Genomic DNA, 27508 nt, shown 5'->3' with positions numbered 1-27508 from the left:
GGCTACTTCAACTTCATTTCTTAGCTGACAGCTTTCTTTTGGAATTCTTCAAACCAAACACAAATGGTTTGATTGCAATATGTGAAACATTTGACCATCATATCCTTGACAGTCAATCTGCTGCAGGGGAGATTTGATAACTGTTGTCAAATTCATAACAGCCAGTCTAATCCAGAGAAGCAACAAAAAAACACAGGAGCTGCTTCCACAAAACCAGAGATGATATTAATGTAAAATGACACAATTTACAGGGAAAATATAGGAAAAGGCTGTATTGGGTCTTTTCCAAATAATGTTGCAACCACATCAACTGATCATATTGGTTCTTAACTGGGAAATACAAATTAGAGCTGTTTAAAATCCACTTGGTTTTCCGTTCAAGTGTCACGTGAGAAATGAAAGCAGCAAGATCAAGTCCCTCAAACTGAGCCTGCGTTAATTTATGAACAGCATTGTCTGGGGAGATTAGAGCTGAATTGTTCCTCCCCAGAAAAAGAGGTGTTGTAGATGTCGGGGCAATTGGCAAATTTCCACATCTTCCAGCATTAAATGGATGAACAAGAAATGGGGAAACCACCATAAAAAGAAAAAAAAAGGTAATAGAATAAAATCTAATGGTACCTTCTCTGTTTATTTCTATGACAGGCACAAGTGAAAACTGCAGCACTAATTGGCAGAAAAGAACTGAAGGATATCATGGATGAACTAATTACTGGATGTCAATATTGTATTAAACATCAAGTCGGAGGAGTTTTAATAAGTACATGCTTTCTAAAGTTGAAGCTGCAAGATCTTTTTATCAAAATTTTATGGAGGATTTAATTCACAGTCCTGGATTTTAGGAGAAAATATCCTTGATTCTCACTGTAGCTATGCAGGGTTAGGGAGGATGACGAGTCAGGAGCTCATCTTCAGCAAGTACAGATTAATTTTAACAGCAAACCCCTTTTTCCTGACAGATCTCAAGCTCTCAGTCTCCAACAGAGCCAGTTTTAGGGAAGTGATAACTGTCAAACAAATCCCTCTCTGCAGGGAGGTTTCCAACACTTGACTTTCCCAACACCACCAAGACGTGGGATTGATCCCGTTCTCCAGGACAGTGACTGAGCTTCCAAGCTTTGCCCTTGCACTTTGCTCCTTTTCTCTTTGCCATACCCACAATAAACACATTTACTCCAGAGTTTTCCTTTGCACAATTATCCCTTGGCAGTGGTTTGGGGTTTTTTTTTCCCCCCATTCTTTTATCTGTTTCTGTCTTGGAAAACTCAGGAAGCAAAAGGGATAAAGTTTAACGACTGTTCACAGTTCAGTGTCCTGCAAAATTAGAGAAACATCTGGAAGTTGTTTTTGCTTCAGGATGACTTTTAACTGACTAAATGATCTCATCTGCAGAGCTGGGCAGGCTGGTGGAGGATGGAGAGCAGGAGCTGCTCCCTCCCACCTGAAATGCACCACAAATCACATTCCAAGAGCTTTTCTAGCTCCCTAAATCCTCTGGATTCTTTTCCACCATTTAGGAGCAGCCTTCATTAAACAGCTATAAAAGTAAATTAAGAGAAAGCAATAACATCTGATTAGAGCCAAGAAAAAAATCAATTGCTCAGCATGAGCAACTAAGTAATAGCAAAATATTCCAGACACTTCCAAAAGAGGAATTTTAGCATAAAAACTTTGCTCATGGGAAAAGAGCTGTTATGTGAGCTGGAATTTGAACAACTGGGATTAATAAATCTGCATTCTTTAATTCATTTTCTAGCTCTAACAGCCAAGAATTTTCATTCCTAGTAGGAAAGTGCTGTGGTGGAACATTACCTAGTTTGTTTCTCCTCATCCCATTTTTGGGATGCCACCTGTGAGGAAAGGATGTGTTTCCTGTTGGAGTTGCACAGGTGTTGGGCAGACCCAGCAGGACAAACCTGCAGAGGATCTGGCATCACGGCTGGACTCTAACGGATGGAAGTTTGGGAATGACAAAGGTAAATACAACTAAATTGTGACATTCTTTGGGAATTTTAGCCAAGAATATCACCCAGGATAAAGGATGGTAAGGAAAAAGCACTATAAAAACTGTTTTTGTTGAGAAAACTGCCTATAATTTATTTTAGAAAGTAGTTTTTAATATACTGTTTAGGTATATAAACATATATAAAATATTTGCTTTTTTTTTCTTCAAGTAGCATTTAAAAGCAGAAAATTTTGGACTGGAATATTAAGCATTTGGGGATATATTTATGACACTACTATTTTTGATATGATAATACTGAGTAATAATTTTATTTAGGGAGTAAAAATATTTGTGGGAGGAGCCAATTTTTTTCTTATACCACTGAGCCAGGAGGAGATCCAAGTCTAGTATTTTCATAATCCATCTTCATCTGCTCTCCTGGCTATATTTTCCCTCTTCTCTAATACTCCTGTTAGCAAGTCAACCTTCCCTCTCTGTTGGATTCCCTCACTCTTTGCTCAAGTTAGCCTGGAATCAAAACAGCACTTACAGGCTCGTCTGCACGTGTTGGAAACCCATTTGATGGCCATTGCAGGAGACACGTTTTCAGGTGGAATAACTTGGGAATTCTGCCTGGATGCATAGAGACAACAGAATTACTCTGCTGCACCAGTTATTCTTCCCAGATGGCACTGGAAGGGATGCTGGGGTGTTTCTGCTGGGCAGGAAAGGAACTTTCTTCCTAAGCAAATGTGATGGCTGTGTGAAAAGCCCCAATTTGGGCCATGTGCAGCACACATTGTCCCAGCACCTGGAAGCTGTTAGGGCTCAGGAGCACGGTGTGGATGGAGACTCCAGGGAGCAGCTGCGGCACGGCTGGGGTTGCCCACAGAACATGGATCAGTTCCCTGATAAACAGAGAGCACCAAAGGCTACCTGGAGGAAACCTCAAATTCAGGAGAGCAAATGAAAAGCAGAAACAGTTTTCCCCCACAAAACTTCCTGAGGGAAAGTGCTGTAGCTGGGTGAGCTTGGCCTTTGGAAGAACAGAAATGGTGCATTTGGGTGGGTTCAGCCTTTGCAGGCTTGGGCTGTAGATGAAGCAGCTCATTTGCATTTCAAAGCTGGCCTATATTCTGCTGATTGAGAGTAAATAATGCTCCATAAATATGTATTCCCTGCTCCGAGGTAACAGCACTTCACAGCAAGGGAGCTTTGGTGTGATGGCTTCAACTGCTCCGGGTGGTTTTCCCCTGGTTTGTTGGGAGACATCCCAGTGTCCAGTCAGGAGTGAGAGCACCTGCCTGGGGCAGCCAGATGTGTCAGGTGGCAGCAGGGATGGCTGCTGGGCACCACCATCTGCGTGCAGGAAGTATCAAGGTTGGAAAGACCTCCAAAGTCATCAAATCCAGCCTCCAATGAATCCCACCAAAGTCATCAAATCCAGCCTCCAATGAATGCCACCATGGCCACTAAACCTCACCAGGAGGATGTGCCACATGGAGTGTGCACTCATTTTTGAGACCTCCAGGTATGGGGACTCCACTACTGCCCTGGATGGCCCCTCCAATGCCTGACTATTCTTGCAGTGAAGAAACTTTTCCTAATGTCCAACTTGAACCTTCCCTGGCCGTCTTTCCTTGTCCTTTGTTGTCCCTTGTCCCCTGGGAGCAGAGCCTGATGCCCACATAGCTGCACCCTCCTGTCAAGAATTGTGAAGAGTCAGAAAGTTCTCCCTGAGCCTCCTTTCCTCCAGAGCAAACACTTCCAGCTCCCTCAGCTGCTCCTCACAGGGCTGATGTTCCAGACCCTTTGCCAGCTCCATTCTCTTCTGTAGACACAAGATTCCCAATTCCTCAAAGCCCAGCTTAGGTCTGTTCTCTCAACAATGGCATAGATGGATGATTATTTATCCAGAACAATTAATCACTTGCATTCTGATGAAAATTAATGAATTTGATGATAAAATCTGCTATGAAATTAATGATGCTAAATTCCGGATATTAAATATAGACCTCGAGAATCCATGATTAAAAAGCTGTGAGATCTCTCTTTATTTTTGGGGTCTAAAAAAGACACACAGTTATCTATATTTCTCCCAGCTTCAGTTAGTTCTCCTCCTACTCAAAATGTAAAATTGATTTGTTGCATTGGGAAATAAACAACAACAAATGATGCTTATCTTAGTTCAGTGATATGGCCATGATAAAAATTAATTGGTCACCAAAAATTAGTATTCAAAGCCAGGAACACTCAGTATGAAAAAGAGAAGACTGCTAAAACATCCACCAAAAATGTATATTTGGAAATCTTGTTCTAGAAATGCAATTCAAGTTCTCCAAGCTATCAGTGAGATGATGGAGATGGATGGGAGCTCAGGAAACACAAACGTTGGGCAGGGATTTAACAAAAGGATTTCAGGTATGAATATGGTGGATTTTTGCTTAACCTGTTTTATTTCTCATGTCAGAAAGGGCTTTGGGTCATTAGGATGTTTCAGAACATGGCACAGACTCCTCCTCCCCCCTTCTGTTCCCAACCCTCAGAAGAAATTTGGTCCCTGCATCTCCCCCACTCAGTGTATATATTTAAATATATAAGTATATTTATGAAATATCCAGAAGAAAAAGTCAGAAAAACCATCATGATAAAATGAGGGAAATGAAGGCAAATGAAATAATTCCTCTGAAATATTAATACAGAATATTTTTATACCCATGTAGACATTTTTTTTTCCCCAAAACTAAACCAATATTTAAATCTTATATAAAACATCCACACTCTTGGATTTTATGAACTAAAAAACAGACATTATTTGAGGGGTAAAAAAAAAGGGAAATATCCAGAGACTGGTGTAGACTTGGACCAACCCTGCAGCCCTTGAGGGAAATGATTACAATAGACATCAAAGATCTTTCCCTCCAATTACACTTAAAGTGTGTTACAATGTGTTCTGTAAACATGGGGAGAACATCCTGTGTCCTTAAATAACAAATAGACTTTTGAAGTCAAGAAAATTTAAGATCTCCAGAGAAAGCCATGATGGCTCCAGAGGAGTTCATGCCTTGCAGAAGGACTCGGGGACATTCCACGTGGGACTGCCACAAGAATAGCTCAGTTTTGGAAGAGGAAAGGGACTGACTAAAATCCATCCCAGTGGAAAACGATGGACAATTGTGTATTAGCCTGAAGTAGGTTTTGTAATCCAGCATCACTTGTTATGGAATGTGAACAAAAACAAAGGCACAGAAAATAAGGACAGGATAATCCCAGCTGAGTCTCTTGAAAGGGCAAGAAAAAGAAATACTAGATCCTGGGAAAAAAAAAAAATAATTCTGGGAGATATTCAGGCGCACAAATAATTGCAATTAAAGCCAGAAAAGGCATCAATCACACTGAATCTCTGAGACCCAGCTCCAGTGGGACAGACTGGTGTAGACTCAGCAACCACCAAGGAAATTATTTCCCTATCCACAGATGTTGTGGGGTTTCATTCTTAAAAGTCAGAGGAAGCTAGAAACAACAGATTTCAGGGGAAAACCCCCCATAAATCAAGAATCCCCCCCTGTAACTTTTGATTATTCTTCCTCATGCCTGTGGCTCACTCATCCACACTGCACCCATCCCATCCATCCCACACCAGGAGCATTCCCACAGGGAGACACCAGGGCTGCACTTCTAGGGAAGAGGGATCCTCTCCACAAGGAAAGAAGCACAGAAGGGTTAAAGCCATGGAAAGCAGTGGAAGAGCTGCCTGTGTCAGCTGGAGGAGCTGGAAGCTGCTCCCAAATGGAAATAGTGGGAAGAGCTGATGCATCTGAATAGATTTGCCTGTAGGAGCTGCCATGAGTAAATTGGGGTGAATTCAGAGGTGTGCCAGTGTCTGTGAGCCTGTCTGTGAGGCAACTGTGGCCAATAATCAGCACCAGCCCAGGGCCCTCGGGCTGAATTTCAGTCTTTGCAGTTAATTCAGTGCTGGGCTTTAAATGGACTTTAAACATTTGAAGTAACAGCGTCTAAATCCAGCATTGTTGCCCTCCAACAGCAGATCAGCAACCCCAGTTATATTTATTAACCTTCTCCAATTACTAATTTTGCAAGCTTGTGACAATGTAGTTGAGGTTGTAATTACTCTCCTAGGGTATTAAGGAAAGATTATCCAAAATTTGGTCTCATCCATTAAAAATTAATAACAGATAATGAATTAATATGTATTACTAATACAAAGCAAACAAGTTAATCCTTCCACCTTGAACCCGACTTCCATCCACATATACATTCCAAAATAACTATTTTTTCATTTAAATCTTGTCATTTAAACCTTTAACCCTCTTGCTGATCCACAAACCACACAGAAAAGCATTATTGAGAGTTGCAATGACCCAGTGTGAGGGACAGCAGATTCTTGATCCAAGAACACTACAAAATCATACACAGGTATATGTAGATAAGCACATACACAAACAGGAAAATTGAAGGAAAAATAAGAGGAATGAAGAAAAATTATGGATTGGACCAAAGCCACCACTGCTGGGACCCATTGGAATCGCTGCCTCTGCCTTGTTCCATTCCTCCATGACCCTGCTCTCCTCCTGCCACACAGCTGGGAATAAAAATTTTGACTGAGAGACACTTTTCAACTGCTGAGAAATGTCATGATGAAAATGGAATTCAGAAATCTGCAAATCTGGAGCATGCAGATTTTTTTATTTATTTCTGTTTCCCCCACCACTTTCCCCTCCATACAGGAAATTTAATTGGGTGAGAAGATTCATGACAGCAAAGATACAGACACACACAATATATATTATAGTTTTACAGATGTGATTCTTTGGCACTTATTTTACTAAGAATCTCCAAATCCACTTTAACCCAAATTAAGAATTCCCCAATCCAGATTAGTGCTGAAAAGCAAAAGTAACCTCGAGCTGTAATTTGAGAGGTAATTTGCCAAAGTAAAGACCCCACTGCACTGAGAGAGCAAAGTAAGGGCTTCCCTGTAAATAAGAAAGGATTAGGCCCATGGAAAAGTATTGCTATAGCAACAAAATAATGCATGGGAATATGGATAACAAAGCCAGAGCCCTGGAGATGGGAGAGAAGAGGCTTTAATCACATCCTGCTCCCCTTGGCCCTACAACACGCGAAAGAAACGAGCGCCCGTTCGGTTTGTGGGTTTGGTTTTGAGCTCATTTTATCAACACCAATGGGCAGCTTTCAGCCTCTGACAGAACACCCTGGCTGAAGGGAGGATGGGTGACAGAACACCCTGGCTGAAGGGAGGATGGGTGACAGAACACCCTGGCTGAAGGGAGGATGAGCAGCCACAGAATCCCCTCTCCAATGGGAGCCGTGGCTGGGCCAGGCTCGTTGGACATCTCACAACCAGCCCTGCTCATTCCCTGGGCAGGATTGAGAGTGTGGCATGCCCAACCCTTCATCCCACCCAGCAGAAACCTCCCATCCTGGCAGGCAGCTGTTTCCCAGTATGTTTTGCTAATTGGGAGTTGCAACAGGGGTCTGCAGCCCCAGCTCTTCCCGCTCCACAACCGTGCAGGAAAAGCTTTCTGCATCTTCCTCTGGAAGGTGGCTTTAAAAGTTAGCAAAATTTATTATCAGCACCATTTATCCTTTCAGGCTGTAAAAAGCTGCCAGTGAAACCCCCCCAAAAGGCCTAATGCATTACCAAAGCACTAATTTTACTCTTCATTATTCCCCCAAACCTACATTTGGAGCTGGAGCTCCTGCTCTGCAGAGAGCTCCTGGTTAATGTATTTCTGTGTGTAGATCCTTGACAGAGACCATTTTTCTTGCCCCTCAGGTGGCTCGTAGAGAGAGATTTATGTCCATTATGCATAAATTCCTTGCAATATTGCTCCAGCATAATCAGCAGAAAATCTGAGCCAGCACCCACAGCAGCCACAAAACACCACCAGAGACAGCTGAACTCAGGCCAGTTTCCTCAAGTCCCAGGGACTCTGTTCCCATTGGAATCAGGGGCTGATTTTTGTCCCTGATGGGTCTAAGGGACCACAAGAGTTCCCTTGCCATGCTGACACCCAGCTCTGTCCCTGTGTGGCCTCGATGCAAATGTCACCATCAGATGGGACAGCCCAGCTTAGAGACCAAACCTTTCATTAGATCTGACCCTGAATTTCTGTAACTGAACATAAGAATTTAAAACCATTTAAAATCACTTTGCATCCCTAAAGCAATGCCAGCATACTTTTCTCTGGTTTATATTTGTTATCTTTTTTGCACATCCCCAAATCTGACCACATGAATATCCTTAAGCCCCAAATCCCCCAAATCCTTCAGTTTCATTTGGAGTAGGAATGGACCTTAAAGATCATCTAGTTCCTACCCCTAATTAGGGTTAATTAAGCAACCAACTACAAGTTATATAGGCCTCTCTAACATATCCTGAATTCATTAGTGATTTCATCCTGCAAGAGGCAAAGGCTCATCAGTGTTACACAAATGCAGCCAAGCCTTTGGTACCTGAGCTGGGGTTCAGAAGCTATTCCTGATTTACACTGCAGTGGAGCAAAGAATTGTATTTAAATTGGTCTGGGCTCTTTGAGAAGTTTTTCAGATTATTTCTCAGCAACATTGCCATGACATCTTTATAGACATCCTTGGTTTTGCTGAGTGAAAAGCCATCATTTCAAAGAGATGAGTTAGTTTTGGGCAATAGGAAATCATCACAATGTAAATAATTGCTGGGGTAAAGAGGATTCTTTGTTACCCCTCGGGGGGAGGCTGCAGCAGCCCACAAAGGAATTGTTGAGAGGGATGAGATGAGCTGCACCTAACTTGGGGCAGCTAAAAATTGGGCTCTGACGTCCCATGCGATGATGTAGTGCCTCTAATGAACACCCTCCCCCAGAACATGACTCATCCCAGCTCTCAGCTGACTGTGAGGAAGCCTCAGCCTAAATTTTGGATGGTTGAAATTGGTGAAATGAATTTCTGTGTCCCCAAAGTAAAAGGAGATCTTTGAGAGCTGTGCTTGAGTTCTCACACAGAGCCAGCCAAGTCATTCAAATTACATGGGCTGCCTTTCAATTCCTGCAATTCCCACTTGTGCCTCTTGGAAGACTGTCCTTTATATTTTGATTGAATTTATTGATTTATATTTATTTATTAGACTTCTTTTCTTCCCAGACTCTCAGATCAATATCAGGTCAACAGTGGCACAGAATGATTATCATGGCTGCCTGGCCACTAAACAGGAGGAAATTCCCACTGCTCTTGTTACTGGAAAAACAGAAAACACAAACTACCCTGAAAGTCCACAAAGGCATCAAATTAAAATGCAAACTCAAAATTCATCTCCACGTGCTATGTTTAAATGCTGCATTATGGCCATTAAACACTTCTGGTTTCCCATTTCAGCAAACATTGAAATAAAAGCCTGATGTTCCCCCTGATTTTCTTCTTGCTGTCAGCTCTGGGGATCACATCTGTGTCCCCATCCCTGCCCTTGCTCTCCAGCTGCATCAGGGACCAGCAGAGCACCCAGCAGCACCTCTGGAAGAGCATCCCTGCCCAGCTGGCAGCAGCAGCCACCTCCAAAATGCCCGAGGATGCTGCAGAGGAGGGGGACAGGCACCCAGTGAGGGAGCAGTGTCACCCTGCCGGGCTGGGGACAAAGAACACCTTCATCCCCCTTCATCCTTCATCCACACAGACTTAGAGCTCAGCCTGCTCCTCGCCCAGAGAGGAGGCAGGAAGCAAATTTCTTCCAGAAAATGCTATTAAAATATAACTTTTAAGCTTCATTTCCCACGGGCACACCGGGTCTGTGTCACGTCCCAGCCCCTACCAGCGGGAACACCTTTATTCAGCACATTGGAAGCCTCCTGTGGCAGGGGAGGGGGGGGTTTCATCCTCCTCGCGAGCCCCTAGAGGGAGACACGACCCCGATTTTGGGAGGAGGCTCTGCCGGCATCCAGGCAGCGGCTCCCGGGAGCGACCGGCCGGGAAAGGGATGGGGAGAAAAGGGATGGGGGAGAAAAGGGATGGGGGAGAAAAGGGATGGGGGAGAAAAGGGATGGGGGAGAAAAGGGATGGGGGAGAAAAGGGATGGGGGAGAAAAGGGATGGGGGAGAAAAGGGATGGGGGAGAAAAGGGATGGGGGAGAAAAGGGATGGGGGAGAAAAGGGATGGGGGAGAAAAGGGATGGGGGAGAAAAGGGATGGGGGAGAAAAGGGATGGGGGAGAAAAGGGATGGGGGAGAAAAGGGATGGGGGAGAAAAGGGATGGGGGAGAAAAGGGATGGGGGAGAAAAGGGATGGGGGAGAAAAGGGATGGGGGAGAAAAGGGATGGGGGAGAAAAGGGATGGGGGAGAAAAGGGATGGGGGAGAAAAGGGATGGGGGAGAAAAGGGATGGGGGAGAAAAGGGATGGGGGAGAAAGGGATGGGGGAGAAAAGGGATGGGGAAAATGATACTCCGGGTCTCAGCTCCAGCTCCTCACCCCGCAGGGGATGCAGGGTGCTGGGAGAGGGAAACCACCCGGGGAAACACTGCCCGACCCAGGGATGCAGGAGCAGCCCCGGGATGCAGGAGCATCCCGCTCGGTGCTGGAGGGGATGGGTGCTGCCAAGAGCAGCTCCCAGCCGAGCTGGGGACGTGGCAGCTCCGACTTCTCCCTCTGCGAGAAGCCTGGCTGTGGCAGCCTTCCATGTGCCTCTTCTTCAGCTCAGAGCACGCTGGGTCTCTTTATCTCCTTGTTCATGGCCACAGTCACACCCCAACTCCAATAAAGAAAAATGGTTTTCAAGCGCCACAAGAAGCGCAGGACTAGATTATCAGCACATTTGCATGGACAGTAAAATATCACCAACTCGCCAAGATAAACTACGTGGAAGATTAGTCTGAACTGCCAATTTCTTAAAATGTTTCTCATTTCTTGGTTATGTCTATTTTTTGCAAATTTCCCTTTTAGAAATCGCATTTCTTTCAAATCAGCTCATTGCCCTAGGGTTGTTGACCTTTATTTCGCCCATCTGGAAAACAAATGAAGCAGGAAGGATAACAATATGAGATCCTAATCAGAAGTGCTGTTTGTTTTTTTGGAAGCTTGATTTCAAACTTATATATTTCCCCCTAAAGGCACTGCCAGCAATACACTGGGTAACCCTGCTGCAAGGAAAACAGCAGCTTGGCCAAAAGTCTTTGTGGGCATCTTATTAGTGGTGAAATGAAGACCAAAAAAAGCCAAATTATCAGTAAAAATGAACACAGATGTAACTGCAACAGCAGAGCTCAAGGGCCAGGTGAGGGGCCTTGATGTTGTATCTAAAGACTTGGCAGCCCAGATTTGACCTAAAAAGTTTAACCTGAGGTTAACTGGAGTGATAGACAAGGATAAAACTAATTATTACTGCTAATTTTGGTCAAAAAATATTTATAAATTGAGTTATAAAAAATAAGCATGCATAGGGAGGGGTTCATTGTGGTGGCTGAGCCAGAGAGAAAAGGAAAAGCAGCTGAACACCAAAACAAACCAGTTTTGGGTTTTCTCACCAAACAGTGCCAGCTTGCAGGATAAGGATGCAGATGAACGCAAGAATTTGTTAGCTTGGAAGAGGAATTTGTTAATTTGGAGGATCCAATTCCCATAGTTCTAACTGGAGAATTTCTGAGCTCACTCATGCTGGAAATAAACCTGATTTGGGGGAATGATAGCAAGGCTTTAAATTTTTTATTATTAGAAATCTGTGGGCAGCAAAATCAATAGTTTTTAGGCAGCTCTGTTAAAAAGGGAATAATACATTTCAGTGCTCATTAAATGCAATTCTTTTCTCAACAATCTCATTGTTTTTCTCACCACTACCTGTCACCCAGGTATTGAATTAGCCGTAAAATCAGCCAGGTGTTGGACTCCCTGGTCCCTCAGGGTCTCAGCTCAGGATATTCTCTGCTTCTGTGATTCTAAAACTCTGCAAGTCTTTGTAGAAAAACATCACAAAAACCCAGCTGGTCTTTAAGGTGCCTTCCAGCCCAAAGCAGCCTGTGATTCTGTAATTCCATGGAAACCTTTTGCTGCAGACCCATGAAAGACCTGTGGCTGAGCAAGTGCTGCCTGACCAGAGATGGAGAGAGGTGGGATGTTTAAAGGGAATAATATCGAACCAAGGAGAAGAATTTGGGGAGAGCAGCAGCAGCTGCCAGCTGGGGCAGTGCCAGTTTGGTGGCACTGATGGAGACCTGCAAAACCCCAACCCCTGCAGCTCCAGGGGCAGAGCCATTCCCTGTCTCTGCCCCCTGATTCAGAGAACCTTCGTGGATGATAAATTGTACAAAAGGTGGTTGTGACCCCCAAACTCCAGGGGATCACCAGTGTCCCCTCCAGACCCACCAGCAATGAGCACAGGGGCAGTTGGAGCAGAGTCTCCTCTGAAGGACAGGCTCCTTGTATCCCATAATGCAGATTCCATTTAAAAATAGCAAATGGTAGTCAGAGGAATAATAAAAACTAGAAAATCATCCAAAACCCCAGCAATACATCAAAGCCAGTTTAATAGCCCTTAATACTGTCACTGACACAGCTCCTGTGCTTGCAGGGCTGGATGATGGAATGGGCAGAGGTTCCTGGGTTTGGAGCCATTTCACCCTAAAACTTCGTTGCTTCCTGCATGTAAATTATAGATAATGGTTCTGCTGACAAGGGGTTGCACTTAGCTGACTCTGCTACGAGGTAAAATTGGAAGAAAATACCTGGTTAAAGAACTTTTCTCATTCTTTCCCCTTGGAAAAAGGAAAAAAACCCACAAAAAAACTCAACCAAAATGCAAAGAGTTAATTGCAGAGGGCTTCTTCCATCTCCTGGCTGGCTACTGCGCCAGAGCCATAACTGAGGGCTTTGGGATCCTTAGAGAGGAAAAGTGATTTGATGTAGTAGGGCAATCCCATGCTTATCAAATCATCTTGCTTGCCTGTAAAGCTAAGCTCCAATTTATGGTGTTTTATGAAGCCCCAGATCAAGCTAAGGCTATAAAAATTGGGACTTAATATTCAGAAATAAAAATGCAGAGAGCACCACTGAAGTGACTTTTTTTTTTTTTTGAGTACTTGCATCCTCCTCCCATTAAACACAACCAGGGAGCGTGACAGTAATGGAATGCTCTCCACCAGAGAGCAGGACAAACAGCCCAGGTCTGTGATTCCTAAGCCACAGGAACTTGCTGCTCTGCATGGATTAAGGCAGAATGTTGGCTCATCCACCAGAACAATGGCTAATAAACCACCAGGCATCATATAGCCCTTAGCAAGCTTATTCTTATTTTTAAACTTTTTTTCCCTCTGATAAAGCTTAGAAAAGTCTCTCAAACATCTGCCCACCAGATAAGTTTTTTCTTCTAGTGACCAAATGCCCAGAAAGAAGCTGAACATTTGTGTGCAGCTGTTTGGAGAGCAGCCCTTTCATTTACTCACCTGAGGAAAAGAATGAGATTCCCTTTTTACGAGCATGAGAAAGGAAAATAAGAGATGGGAAATTTCTAATCCATCCCTGAACTCTCCAGAGCCACCACTGCATCTGACACACTTTGCCACTGCCTTCCCTCACTGATCTTGCCACAGTCATTAGGGGGAACACCCATCTACTTAAATTACATTTTAAGGCTTATGATACCTGTTTAATGTTAGATCTCTGTTGAGCAAACCTTTAAACACTCACCTCATTTCCAAAGGTGTTCCTATGATTTAATAGCTGCCTAAATTATTGCTGTGCAGAGATAAAGTTATTTACACACTTATATTAAGGGAACAACTGATTAAATCTCCTAAATCCAGGTTGAAAATCCTCCAGAAAAAAAAAAAATTAACCAAGACAGCAATTATACAAGAACTGGTTAAAGCATCACTTGATTTTTACTTGGAGATTTTGGGATCTAATTAAGCAGCAGGGCTGATGTGTTCAGCTCTGTCCTGCTGGCTTCCCAAAGGGATCCAAACCCTCCCTCGTTTGAGCGGTCCAGCCTTGATGATGAAAGGATGCGCTAATGACGGGCGTGGGCACCACGCAGGCTGCAGGAACCCAGCGAATTCAAGCCCTGCAACACCTGAAGTCACTTTTCCTGTGATTTAAAGACAGAAAAATGCGCAGTCTTTTCAAATGTCTTAAGGATATGCATGGATAGGCTCTTTAGGAGCAGCCTGTGCCAGGAAGAAGTCGCTCCCCCAGCTGCTCATTAAAAGCTGCTTGCTGCAGGTTTTGAACAGATCTGTTGGCAAAGCAGTTCAAATGAGCACTTTAATTCTCTCCAGGCAGGAAAAAAAATGATAAAAAAAATCAGCTGGGGTAGCTGGGACCAGTAATACAAACAGTTTAAAGCAACCTGGCTGAGAGGAATTAGGAGTGTGAGCACACAGCCCTGGACCAGCAGGCTGGCAGAGGGGGGATGCCATCAGCTCATCCCACTGGATTTTCCCTCGGCTGGCACAAAAACTGTGTTCCCATTCCTGCCCCACATGAATCAATTGTTTGTGTACTTAAACAAAAATACGTGCTGCAGCAAAGGTCCAAAACCAGTCATTGCATTATTTCAAATGTTTTTTTCCTCATTAATATGGATTTCTAAATTTATTTTCTGAGCTTTTTTTTCCTGAGGAAGGGATTTCTGCAATTTCTGCATTGCACCTGACTGATCCTTTAGATGCAACACCTCTGCCCATGACTTTTTATGTGATCCCAGCAAAACTGAATAGATTTCTTGAAGCATCATTATGAATCTGCAATCAAATTCCCAGGTAACAGTGCAGAGTACAAAACCTGTTTGGCATTGCCATTTCCTGGATGAATCCCTGGCTCTGCTCACTACTTCCTTTGCCCCAGGTTGGAATTCCACCTGTGGATGTAGGATCTGGGCATGGCAAGAGCTGTTTGAGGCCCAAGGTTATTTCTGACCACAGACAGAGGGCACTGAGCAGATGCCAAAGGTGCATTGTAGGTAATATTTTTGTTTCCTACAGTTTAAAATTCACAATACAGCAGCATAGTCAGCATTTAAAATCCAGGATTTTCTTCACACTCTCTCCATGCACTGAGGTGGGAGGGGGAAATTCTAATCCATGCTGAGGCAGAAAAACAACTCACTAAAACACCATCTAAAACAGGAGGTTTGAACTCCTTGAAACTCTATTATACGCTTGAGCAACTCCTGGAACAATAGAAAGCTGTGCATGATTATGCAGGCAGGCAGAAATATTCCAGGCAGATGCTGTCCTTACTGCCAGTCCTGGAGTCTGATCCCTGCCCTGGACACCACTGTCCCTACAATTGTCCCTTTGAGGTGGCCACACCAGGAGAAGATGGCAATGGTGCATCTCTAAGCCAGGTACTAATATTTTTATGACATCTATTAATCTCAGCTCTCTATTAAAAATAATAAATACGTGGCTGTGAGGTTTTCAGGGAAAAGGTTTAAAATAAGGACTTTTAAGGATGTGCTATTAAAGACAAGCAATTGGTTTTTGTTTTTATCAGGGGACACCTAACTGATCATTTCCAAGCTCTTGGTGATGGGGAATTGTTTAAAGTGTAGGGTTGGAAAGGCAAATGTGCAAAGGGAAATCCATCAGTAATAATGTCCCTAAATTCCCAAACAAATTTACATGGGTGTTGTTGGAGAGGTCACAACTCTGTCATAATTCAGTTTATATTTAGCTCACACATTTGCACCTGCAAGCCACACAAACCCCTGCCTGCCCTCTCCAGCTGGACATGGAAATGCCAATGGCACAAGCACACAAACTCTGTAAGGAATCAGATTTTCAGCTCCCTCTGCTCCCCTGTCACCCCATAAAGAGGGTGACCAATGGCCACCCCCAGAACAACCACTGTGGCTGCATTGCTTTGCCTGGGTGCTTCAATCCCATGGAAAAAGCCCTGTGGAAGCCCTGAGCATGGCACAGTGCCTGGGACACCTTGTTGTGGTTGTATCCTCCAAGAGAAAAAGCAGAACCTGCAGAGAGCAACGCTGAGCGCAGACCGTGCACAGGCTCCTCTCCCTCAGGTTGTTCTGCCCTTGGGTAGAAAACTCCGAGCAGGGAGGAGGCCCTGCTGTGGTTTTGGTTTCATTCTCCTGTTCTGTTTCAGCAAAGGGATGAAGTGCTGGTTTGGAGATGCAAGGGCTCAGCAGCACAAGGCTCATAACCAGCCCTGGTTGCACAAACGCTCGCGGAGCCAGGCAAGCACCACCTCCATTCAGGTAGTCCATCACGTGAGAAACCCAAAGAGTTTACAGAAATGATTGTCAAAGACCCCATCATTTTGCAGTTAGGATAATTAATAAGGTGTGCACGAAATCCAGGAGTGTTTTACCACACGTTTGCAGCTGAATTGCATTATTGTTGTTATAATAAAAGAGAGCCACATGGTAACAGAGCACTAGGGACCCAGCCTGATGCAACTGTTAAACATCAATAGGAAAATCAGAGGGGAAACATCAAGTTTTCCTTTAAAATCCATCTGGTTTTCAAGAGCTGTGACTTTTATTTAGTAGATTTTGTGAAAGAGCTTCTGTTTATAAAAATTATTGGGTAGTGTTGGCTGTCAGAAAACATAAACAGGCAATTAGAGCAATAAGAAGAATGATGGAATGAACTCCTCTGGCAGCCTCCTGTCTGGAGCCAAGCAAGGCCCCAGTTCCATGAAAAAATAGGCGTGTGTTTAAGTCCACAAGATCATCCAAGGAGCCTATGGGGACTACTCACACATTAAATTGTGTGTGAGGGGACTGTAAAAGCTCAGAGATACCTTGGGGAAATTGGACTGCAGGGACAGTGGGTGATTCTGCTGGGATGTGGCACTACCTAGAACTCATTTCAAAAATTCTCCTGGAAGTGTTAAACATTCTGCACACAGTTTGGATTACCTTTAATGGATATAACCTGTCTGGTGACTACAGAAGGACTGTTTAATTCTGTGTCTCTCTATTCTACACCCAGATTCTACACTCTGTTTTTCTTCTGAGTCTCAGTGGTGGAAATAGCTGAATCTGCCATGAAATAATAAGGACTTTTGGTCTTTGTAGTGACTATGAGCTTATGGACTGTGGAATTGTGTGAAGGACAGAACAGTCCCGACAAGAGAAATGTGTTTAAGTGCACAACATCACTCAATTATCCTTGTTTCTTCCACTCTATAAAAATCCATTGAACCCAATTTCCTGCATGAAAACCTGACCATTGGTGTGCCTGAAACTGCTCTCAGTAGCTTTGCCCCAGATCTGCACATCGTCTCCTGCACGAGTTCCTTCCTTAAAATTACTCTGATGGATCCAAAGGAAGCAAAAATCTGCTAAAATGAACTTCTGTGCTGCTTTAACATGTTTTTGAAATAATCCTGGGAACGACTGGGCAGGACCAACACATGTGGAACTCTGGATACCTTCCCCAAGATTGCCTCTGAAGGAAGATTTTCCTGAGCTCATTCTCAGACACAGGAATTGTTGCAGGGATACTGAACAGGGGGAGCTGAACCAGATTTCTGGGTGGATAATTCTGAAACAGCTGCTCCTGAAGGGTTCTCACGATGGGGAAATGTTCTGGAGGAAACTTCTCAGCAATTGTTGAAAAAGCTGGCAAAACCAATCAACAGAGGAGTAAAAGCTGTCAAGAAGGATGTCCTTTCTTCCTCCCTCTCCAAAAAATGCATGAAGCTAGACCAGATACAATTATAAAATACAATTCCCCCAGAGCCAGGGAAATTACCCGACTGGCACAGTGTGTTGTAGGTTCTGAGTAAGGGCAGCACTGACACCTGGCAACAGCAGCCACTCTTTGCTTCAGTGACCTCCTAGGAACTTGAAGCACTGAAGAACCCCCTTCTCCTGAGACAGCTGGACTTCCTAAAGAGGTCAGTCTATGGGGAAGGACTGTGCATGACCTCTGCCAGAAGTGGGGTGACTCCTACCCCCCTGCTCCTTCCCATCCCTCTGCGTTTTGTTCATACCCAAACTTCACCTAAACTGGTTCACCCCCATGCTGACAGAAGCTTTTCTGCTAAACTCCTGCTCACGCCCTGCACTTGGGAAGGGTGCAAGTCAGGCAGAGAGGCAGCACAGCCAGACCCTGCTCATCCCTCAGCTCCCTTCCCCGGCACAGAGAGCACGGCCAGTGTCAGCTGAAACGCGCAATTAGTGCCCCTCTAGCACGAGCAGCTCAAACTGTAACATCATGCCAGCCGTGATTAAGAGTGATACAGCACATCATCATTGTCAACACTATTCAACCAATGTAAACCTTAGTTAGAAATGTACTTGTCAGAGAAAAATGCGCCTTTGATTTCTATTACACTTTCCCCAGTAATTGCTGTCATCAGTGGCAGGTTATTATTACAGTTGAATAGAGTTTCAGTAATTACTTTTGCACAGATTCTAACAGCTTTTAGATTGAATGATATTCTGACAGTTTGAATACTCTTGACAACAATTACCTTTTTCCTGGTTAACACTGATTCAGGAAAATTAAAAATTAAATCTGTTCAGAGGAAACACTTATGTATGGCACTAGTAAGTGGGCTGATACAAAAATGTGTAAATTACAGAATGACTTAGAATAAAAAGTTCTTTTGCTCTTCCTCTTATGCTTTTTAAAAAATCAGCACTTAGGGTACATGCAGTTCATGCTGGTTAGATTACCAGTAAATGATGTGAAATGATTTAAAGCACTTCTAAATCCACTTCCTACTGATCAGCTTGAAATGAAGAAAACACTATTATGGAGGAAGCCTTGTTGCTCCTACCCTAATTTTTGTCTTTGGTAACAGTCAGATAATGGCTTTTGGCTTTCAGACCATTATTGTTAATCTCACATCATCAGATTATTTAAAAAAACAACAAACAAGCAAACTGCTTTACAGTGGTATCCTAGGGAAAAAAAAACCCCAGCATGTTTGTTATTCCTGAAAAATTTATCTAATATTGCAGGGGTCATAACTCAAATGGCTTGATTAAAAAGAAGTCGCCAGCACAGAGCTCTCCAATTTAATTTTGACAGGATAACTGGCCTTGTGGATAAGGGAGACAGAGTTGATATGATACATCTTCTTATTAGTAAGCTTTCTGATACTGTTCCACATGACATTCTTATAATAAAACTAAGAAAATATGGTCTAGAACTAGATAAAATTACCATGAGGTGGAGGGAACAAATGGCTGAAAAACTGCTTTCAAGTAGAAGCTATCAATGGTTCACTGTCAAAGCAGGGAGAAGTTTCAGGTGAGATTCCTCAGGGATCTGTCCTTGCTCCAGCTCTGTTCAATATTTTCATAATGACTCAGTTAAAGGGAAAAGAGATTACATTTATAAAATTTGCAATGTTGAGGAGCTGGGATGGTGGGAACCCTTGGGAGGTCTGGATCAAAATCTGAAAAGATATTAACAGTTTGGAGTGATGGCCTGAAATTAAGATGAAATTCAATAAAGGCAAGTGTAAAATGTTACACTTAGAGAGGAGAAATCAGATGCAAATGGGAAATTGCCAGTAAGGGAACTCCATTACACATTCAAATTTATAGTGGCCTACGAGCTCCATATCAAACAAAGGAGTAAAACTGCTCCAGAAAAGGTAATTTCAGGGATTTGTTAACAGGGGCATCCTACATGAGAGCACTGGGGTAATTCTCCCACCATTGTTGAGCTGGGATGTTGTGCCCTGTCCTGAGCTCATGGTTCAAAAAAAGTGCAAAGAAACTGGAAAGAATTTAACAAAGTCCAGCTGGGAGCAGCAAAGATGGTGAGAGACGAATAAAACTCATGGAAATACAGAATCTTGCAATGGTTTGTGATGGAAGGAGTGATAAAGCCCATCCCATCCCACCCCTGCCATGGCAGGGACACCTTCCACTGTCCCAGGCTGCTCCAAGCCCTGTCCAACCTGGCCTTGGGCACTTCCAGGGATCAGGGGCAGCCACAGCTGCTCTGGGCACCCTGTGCTGGGGCCTCAGCACCCTCACAGGGCAGAATTCCTTCCCAATATTCCATCTAAGCCTCCCTTCCTTCAGCTTAAACCTTTCCCTCCCTTACACTGCCCTGCCTGTGGAGTCTGTTGCAAAGCTGTGATTGAGCCTTTAGTTTTTGACACCCCTTCCCACCTCTGATCTACTTGTGTATTAAAATATCATCGTCCTTTTTTTCCTCCTGCACATTAGAATTATAGATATAGTTTATTGTTATACTTTCCATAGAGCCTTCTCTTTTTATTAGCATTGTACAATCTGTACAAAAGCAAAATTTAGTCCTTTCAGGGAGCTGAAAGGAAGCAATCGTTTACATGACAAATCCAACATTATCATATGTAAACCTCATTTACTATGTAATGTCTTCCTGTTTCCAGTTCATTAATTGAATGAAACCTATTTTCACATTCTGGTAGGCAGCAGGATTCTCCAACTAACAGAAATAGTACTTTTACGGAAAAAAAAATAAATGTAATGCTAGAAAATATTTCACTTACTGGCTGGTCCAAAGCTATATGGATTCCTGAAAAATAAAATTATTTGCTGTATATTTGTCAAAAATAAAAATAATGGGATTTACCCCAGCCAGGTTTGTGCAGCAAATTTGGATGGAGACCTGCCTGGTAAAGTACCACTCTTTAACCTTCATTGTGTGTTAAAATGACACTTGTGACACCCAACCACGCTCCTATAAATACAACCAGATAAACACAACCAAATTACAGCCAAATTTATGGTACATAACATTTGGAGATTCAAGACTGATGGTTGTAATGGAAAGATGCTGACAAATATTTTGTTGCATTTCCTCCCAAGAAAACCTAAAGCCCTGAAAGAGCAATGGCAATAAAGCTCTCACAGGTTCCAGACCTTTAAAAAAAGAACTATTTTTGGGGTTCTACTCAGGTTCAAGGGGGAAAAAAGCAAACCAAAAAAATACCCAGCTACAAGGGACTTGCTAAAACCAACTATTGCTCAGTACTTGCATTAATGTAGCACAAAAACTAAGAAAACACTGATGATGCTTCAGGAAATGGTGACATTTTCTATGGCACAAAACAAAGCAGCATCACCAGCACATCAGGCTCAGGCAAACCAGAGAAACAGAAAAGGAATTAAATTATAAAATATCTTTCCCTCAGCCTATAAGAGAAAGCCCTTGGCTGGATCCTGGGATTTTAGACACTCACAGGGTTTTGGGCTCTGGTAGCACAGCTTCATCTGCATAATGTGAACAAGCCAAACAAATCTGATATTAAAATGAGAAAAATTGGCAATTTAAAATTGCCTATTCTATTCCTTTTCTTTTTGACCTCAATCCAAAGCCTTTCTAAGCCAAAGAAAAGACAAGCTCACAATTAGTGACTATGACCAGTTAATGGGTCTGTTCTGAACAAGCTTTTAAATAAAACAATAAGCAAGCCTGGGAAAAAGCAACTTACTGGGCTATCTGAGGCCAATTTCTTTTAACTACAGGTCACATTATTTTAAAATAAATTCCTTTTAACAATTGTTCCATCAAGATTATGTCAGTCCAAAGGGAATAGACCCAAAATCTCTTGTTGCCAAATAACTTCATCTTGGTGCATCTGTAACTCTATTTTCTCCAAAGAAAACCAGTTCATAATATGGGTGGATTTGTTGTTTTTCTGAACAAAGTTGTTCCCTGGCAACTTCAAAAGCAAATTACGTATAGGAAAAAAACCCACAAAACAAAAAAACCCCTCAATGCTCAGTTACAAAGGTTGGTAAAAAATCCATGGAGCCATAACAACCAAACAACTTGGTAAGAAAATCAAAGTGCAGCTGATTGGAAGGAAAAAAAAGAGAAAGAGACAACACCAAAATGTTTCTGAACAACCAGGTTGCCTAACATTAGAAACTAGCAGAGATGGCAACAATAAAAAGTAGCTCCTGATGCCCCTCTCACTACCTGCTTGCCTCATCAGAATTCAAATCACAGCTACAGCTCCAGAAGTATTTTCAGTTCCATGCCTACCAAACACAATATCAAGGTGAAGAACAGGGATGATGGGAGCATCCTTAGCTCAGCTTTGCTGTCCTCCCAAACCCCAGTGACCCACACTCACCTGCTGTGCCCAGCAGGGCTCCTCTCACCCCTCTCCTCCTGCTCCCATCCACTGGCACTTCCCTCTCCCCTTCCCACAGCTGACCAAAACAAGGGCTCTGCCAGGTGTTTGCCACGAGATTGAATAAACAGGTTGCCTTTGTTACCCTCTAACAGGCACTAGAAGTAAGCAGTGACAATCCTAACAGCCTCCAGTTATCCTCCAGGATTCCTGAGTGGCAAAATCATCCCCGTGCCCTTGGCAAGGTTGGAGGGAAGTGTGCTGATGGTTTTGTTTTACCATCCAGCATGCCAGGAGTGTCTGATTAACAGTTTTCCATCCCTATTCAGGCATCTTTGTTAGGAGTAAGTCTTTGCTCTTTTAGATCCTGGTCCAAAGCCTTTCAAGGAAATTGAAAAGTCTCCCATTGATGAGAAGGGCGTACGCCCTTGCTAATTGTTCCTTTCACATCAGAGTGAAAACAAATTCTTCAGCTTCCATTTGAAACCCATGAAGTTCAATCCCTTGATGTATTGGACCCTTATTTTGAGGAGGCTGGAGAGGAGAGGAGGGGAAGGGAGGACAAAGCTCGGGGCTGAGGGCTGGGTGTAGGCTCCAAGTACGTGCATTGCACAGCCCACACTGTGACACATCACAGGCCTTGGATTCTGTTTTCCAGAAAGGCTCCAAATGTTTTAGAGCTCACAAGTTCATAAAATGCTGCATTTAAAGTACTCATTGCTCACCAGAAAACTTGAGATCAGAAAGACACTCTGATGCTCCACATCTGCTGCTCACTGGGAATAATTTCTCTTCAGGAAGAAAGTTTTAGTTTGCTCTTCTTGCAGAGCGAGGTGTCACCTCTGGTTAAGGTAAAGGTGTGGGTGGAGAAAAGTGGGAGGTCTACAGAGCATGGGATGTTTGGTTTGGGCCATCTCAGTGCCAAAATGATATTGAGAAACCAAAGATATCTATTCCAGACTCATAAATGTGGCTAGTGAACGGAAATGAAAATTCTGAGGGAAATGAAAAGTTAAGCATGCATATGTTAGTGATCATGGAATTTTGCAAACACCTTAAACACAAATAAACAAACCATAATTAATGTAATTATTTAGAAGGCCAAGTTTAACTGGTTACATAGGTGATGTCAGCACAGGAAAGCTAGAAGAGCTCCATGATCTGATAACTAAAGGCTGCTTTTAACTCTTTGCTTCAAGAAGGAGATGAACTGGATGGATTGTCCATCTACAGGTCAAAAAAAAGCCCCTGTAAACACAATGACATAAATAAATACAGCTCTATAAAAACAGGGTAGCAGCAGTAGCACATGGCTGATGATTAGGGAATACAGGAGAGAGCCTGGTCAGCCAAAGAATTCCCCAAGCTGTGTGTTGGGAGACAACAGACTGATCTGGACAAACCACCCAGCCCATCAATGCTGCTATTTCAGCAGAAGAACGAGAATTTTAAAACAGACAAATATATAAAGTGCAATATAACCTGGAAAAACACCTTTCAAAAACTGTCTTACAATGAAATAATTTTTCTTCCCTCCACAAAGAGGGATTTCACCCTGGAGTTGTTTCTAAAAGACAGTAAAACATAACAGATGAATGTTGCCTTGCATAAGGAACACACACATGCATTTAAATCACTTATATTTTACTTTTTTATGATGCAATTGCGAATTGTGTTATTTTGCATTTGTAATTAGAGGTTGAAACAGATGGCAGAGGCTTGGTTTAAAGGGATGATCAGGTCTCCTGCTCCACCGAGGGCTGAGCATGGAAACTCTTCCATGAGCTGGTCAAATAGCAGAGTGCTTCCTGCACATCAAAGAACATTGGAAAGGACCAAACTGGACTTTCCAGAAGGTGAATAAGCACTGGTGAATGTTTTTTTCCCCCAAAGTACTCTTAGAACACTCCCAGTACCCCAGTGCTCTGGCTGTTGGGGTGGGTGACATTTGACCCCTCAACAAAAGCAGCAGGATTTTGGTGCAACCTCCAATGGAAAAGAAGACCCAAGGGTCTTTTCCAAAGAAGAAAAGCTTGAAGAACTCTTCAAGAAAATCCCCAGAGGAGCATCAGACCCCAGGAAGATCAGAACATGACACCAACCATTAATGAGGGGTGGCAGGTGGCTTTTCCAGCTCTCTTTCCTCAAGGAACAAAGCTGTGGCTACCAGGAGGCTCATCATTCCTTTCCCATCATATGCCATTTGAGAGACAACCACTTTATTCCATAGATATTCCAGCCTGGGAGAGCCCTGGAGCTGGGACTCATGGCTGCTCCTCAAAGCAGAGAAACCTTTTACCAGCTATGGATGAGTCCAATTGGAGTTCTCCTTAATTACAGCTGAGCTGCCCACCACTGACTCTTCCCTTGAGTGGGGTTTCCCAAGGTTTGAGATTCCTTTCTTGAGGCTGAGACAATCTTCCCTGCCCAAGGAAGAGAGACCCTTTCCCCACAACACATCCTCAGTGACAGACCTGCTGAATTAACACCAATGAAATGAATATTCGATATTCATTTATGCATTTGTATAGATGTATCCATTAGACATAAACCATTGTCCAAGTCTGAGACTAAGGTTAGGCCTAGCTGCACCTAAGCTCCTTCAATTTACTGATTGCTCATTTTCCACCAAAAATGGAGCAAATCCTTTAAGTGCACATGTACCTTCCCAAAAATAAATATCATGGACTTTTAAACCTCAGGGTATTCATAAAGCAGCCCCAAAGTGGTATCTAGAGCTACAGCCCTCAGGGATCCAGAAAAGGATCCTTTCACCCACATCCACCCAAATCCAGCTCCAAATCAGCATTTTAAACCACTACAGAGCCTGGATCCCTATGGGAATACGGAAAAGTGATGCTGATATTGTATAGTTTATATAAGTTATTAGAAACATTAATTAAAACAGCTTTTACAATAACTGCAACATTATCTATCCTACTAAGCTGTTACCAAAATGATTTTTAATATTTCAATGATTTTTTAAAAATATTTTTCAATTTTTTTTCATTCTAGCAGAGCAATATTTACTGAATGCCCAGAGTGAAAAAGGCACCTCAAGCTGCTGCTTTATCACTTGGTTTGGTTTCTCTGTGGTTTTTATAAATACAAAAAAAGATCTGAAGTAAACAGGTCATAAAATCTCCCTATAAATATTACCTGTTTACTATCTTTGGGGATGGGCATGGACAAAGAAATTGAACCAGAATGCTGTAAGAGCAAATTTTCTTTGGGGAATTCATTCACATCTGTTCCTGTACGACAACAGGAGGAACAGAAATTATTAAGAAAAAAAGACAGAAAAGATAGGAAATGTAACTTTCAAAAGGAAAAATGGCTTCCTCTGATCTTTAGCTGATGGTTCTGATGAGTTTTTATTCTGCCTGACCTGATTAGCCCAATGCTAATAAAGAACAAATGAAGAAGAAAAGACTTATCCTGAAAGTTAACTCCTTTCTGGAAAGGAGATGGATGGGTTTCTGAAAAAAGGGATAGTTGGAAAAAATACTTGTGTGATCTTTTGTTTCCAAATTTTAAGGCACCCCATTTCAAAAGGGCTTCTATTAGTGAAATGTAGTAAATCTTTAACTTAACTGATTTAAATTTTAGCAAATTAGCAGACTGTTGATGTGTTATCATCATGAATCAGCAAATTATGTACGAAATAGAAGAAATACATTTTTCCCTTTATCTCACTGGGGAGCTGGCATTGCCCTCAGTGCTCTGGGGAAAGGGGCACTGGGCTCTGCAGGAATCCATGCCAGCCCTTCCTCCCCATCCCTCCTGGCAAGTGGGCCTGGAGAAGAATGAGATGGGCTGGATTATTCTGTTTGCAGACCCTCTTTGCACCCCAAGTAGCCCCTCAATTGTCCCTTTGAAATTTCCATGGATGTTGCCAACATTGAATCTATTCTCCCAAGCCATGGACAAAGACTGGGCTCTGCACCCATGCCTTCAACACAACACACTGTGAATTCAGTATAAATACAGTGTATTAGTGGTAAAAAATCACAGGGACTCCTTGGATTGATAAGCAAATGCACCAAGGTATGAAATGCAAATGAACACTATAATGCCTTTTATAATTTATAATTAATCTATCCGGCATCAACCTAAATGTTTTTTCTGTTTGTGCAAGAACAGGCCTGACCCAGAACCAGAGGAAATTACTAGGGGCTGGTTTTAACCAATCAAAGTATTTAGTAAAAAAACAAAGAAACCCAAAAGTTATATATATTTATTTATTTATATATATATATGTATATATATGTGTGTGTGTGTGTGTGTGTGGATAATGGCACCCAGAAATGATATAAGGATTTTTATATCAAAATGGTTTCATTAATTTATCAAATTTTTCTCTTTCTGGTCTTTCTGCAGTGGAAAATGGTGATGTAATTGTGTGATGAAGAAAAAACAACCTCTATTAAATATACAAAGATCATAAAGCCTGTTTTGCTTGAATTTCCACAGCTTCAGTGCACAAAACTGAAGGCCTGGCAAGGAGCTAATTCTTTCAAGAACTATTAATTTCAAAGTTACAAGGCTGATGAAGGCTTTAGAGTTACAAATTCCTGTTTTTCTTGGAGCAACATCTTTAAAGATATGCAAAGAGGGATTTCTCAGCACTATTCAGAAACTAGTCTCAAGTGATTTACCACTTTGGAGTACAGAGATTGTTTTCTAATTCAAGCAAACATTTTGAAAAAAACAACCAGAAAAGGATGTGAGAAAATGCTCATTAGGAAAACAGCATCGAGAATCTCAGCAGAAATATTTAACCAACGTACCTGATTTCACAGTTGTGCTTTTAGGTCCTGGAGCAGTAGCAATGAACAGATTTTTTATATAAGGAGAAATGCAAAAGTTACCAAGGAAAAAAATGAGGTTTTCAAGGGTTTGAGACAGGCTTGGAAGAAAACCCCAACCCAAATTTCACTAAGACCATATCCCCAACCTGAAGTTACTGCTGGATCTTAAATTTTTATATGTTCTTATTGTTCTTTATTGAGGTGCTATTTTGGGTGCAGCATGCTGTGAAAATATATAGGTTGCCCTCACACAAACGGATATTTAGAACAGGACTATTTAAATAATAGATGGACATTTTCACAGGAAACATTTGATAGATGGATGCAGAGATGCACATTCTCTGGTTTGCTGACAGAAGAGCTCTGTGCTATGCATAGAAAATTCCCTCTGTGTGGGTAATGTATATTTGACTTCACCTTTTGCATATTGATCACTCCCTGACTTGCAAATCCTGAACCATGTGCAAGTGTGCGTAATATGAATAACTTTATTCCAAACTTGCATGTCTTAAGCCATATGTTCACCGAAGTCTGAGCATAAATCTACTAAAATTTACTGTCCTACACTGCAGATCAATAAACCCTACAGTATTTCAGGAGTGCTGGATGTATATTTTGTTTGATGGCTTTGAAGATGCATATTTCCAGCTATAATTATTTACATATAGGGTCCAGGACCAGGAGATAA

The 27508-nt window shown here is 42.5% G+C and overlaps 3 long non-coding RNA genes across 4 annotated transcripts in view; 1 reads left to right on the top strand and 2 right to left on the bottom strand.

Annotated features, from left to right (window-relative positions):
* The window catches only part of LOC135304269 (uncharacterized), a 139021-nt gene that overhangs the window by 27542 nt on the left and 83971 nt on the right, over positions 1–27508 (bottom strand). The gene's annotated exons all lie outside the window — the stretch shown is intronic.
* LOC135304086 (uncharacterized) lies at positions 519–22077 on the bottom strand. Its single transcript, XR_010365524.1, has 3 exons — positions 22010–22077; positions 2496–2578; positions 519–1537 (listed from the first exon to the last, which is right to left on the bottom strand). It is a non-coding gene; the product is annotated as an uncharacterized LOC135304086 (long non-coding RNA).
* Positions 16020–18538, top strand: LOC135304085 (uncharacterized). The gene is made up of 2 exons (XR_010365523.1): positions 16020–16166; positions 16906–18538. It is a non-coding gene; the product is annotated as an uncharacterized LOC135304085 (long non-coding RNA).

This window comes from Passer domesticus, chromosome 7, assembly GCF_036417665.1.
Source record: "Passer domesticus isolate bPasDom1 chromosome 7, bPasDom1.hap1, whole genome shotgun sequence".
Classification (NCBI taxonomy): Eukaryota; Metazoa; Chordata; class Aves; order Passeriformes; family Passeridae; genus Passer; species Passer domesticus.
The sequence above is the reverse complement of the archived record's forward strand: the minus strand, read 5'-3'. Positions and strand labels throughout refer to the sequence as shown.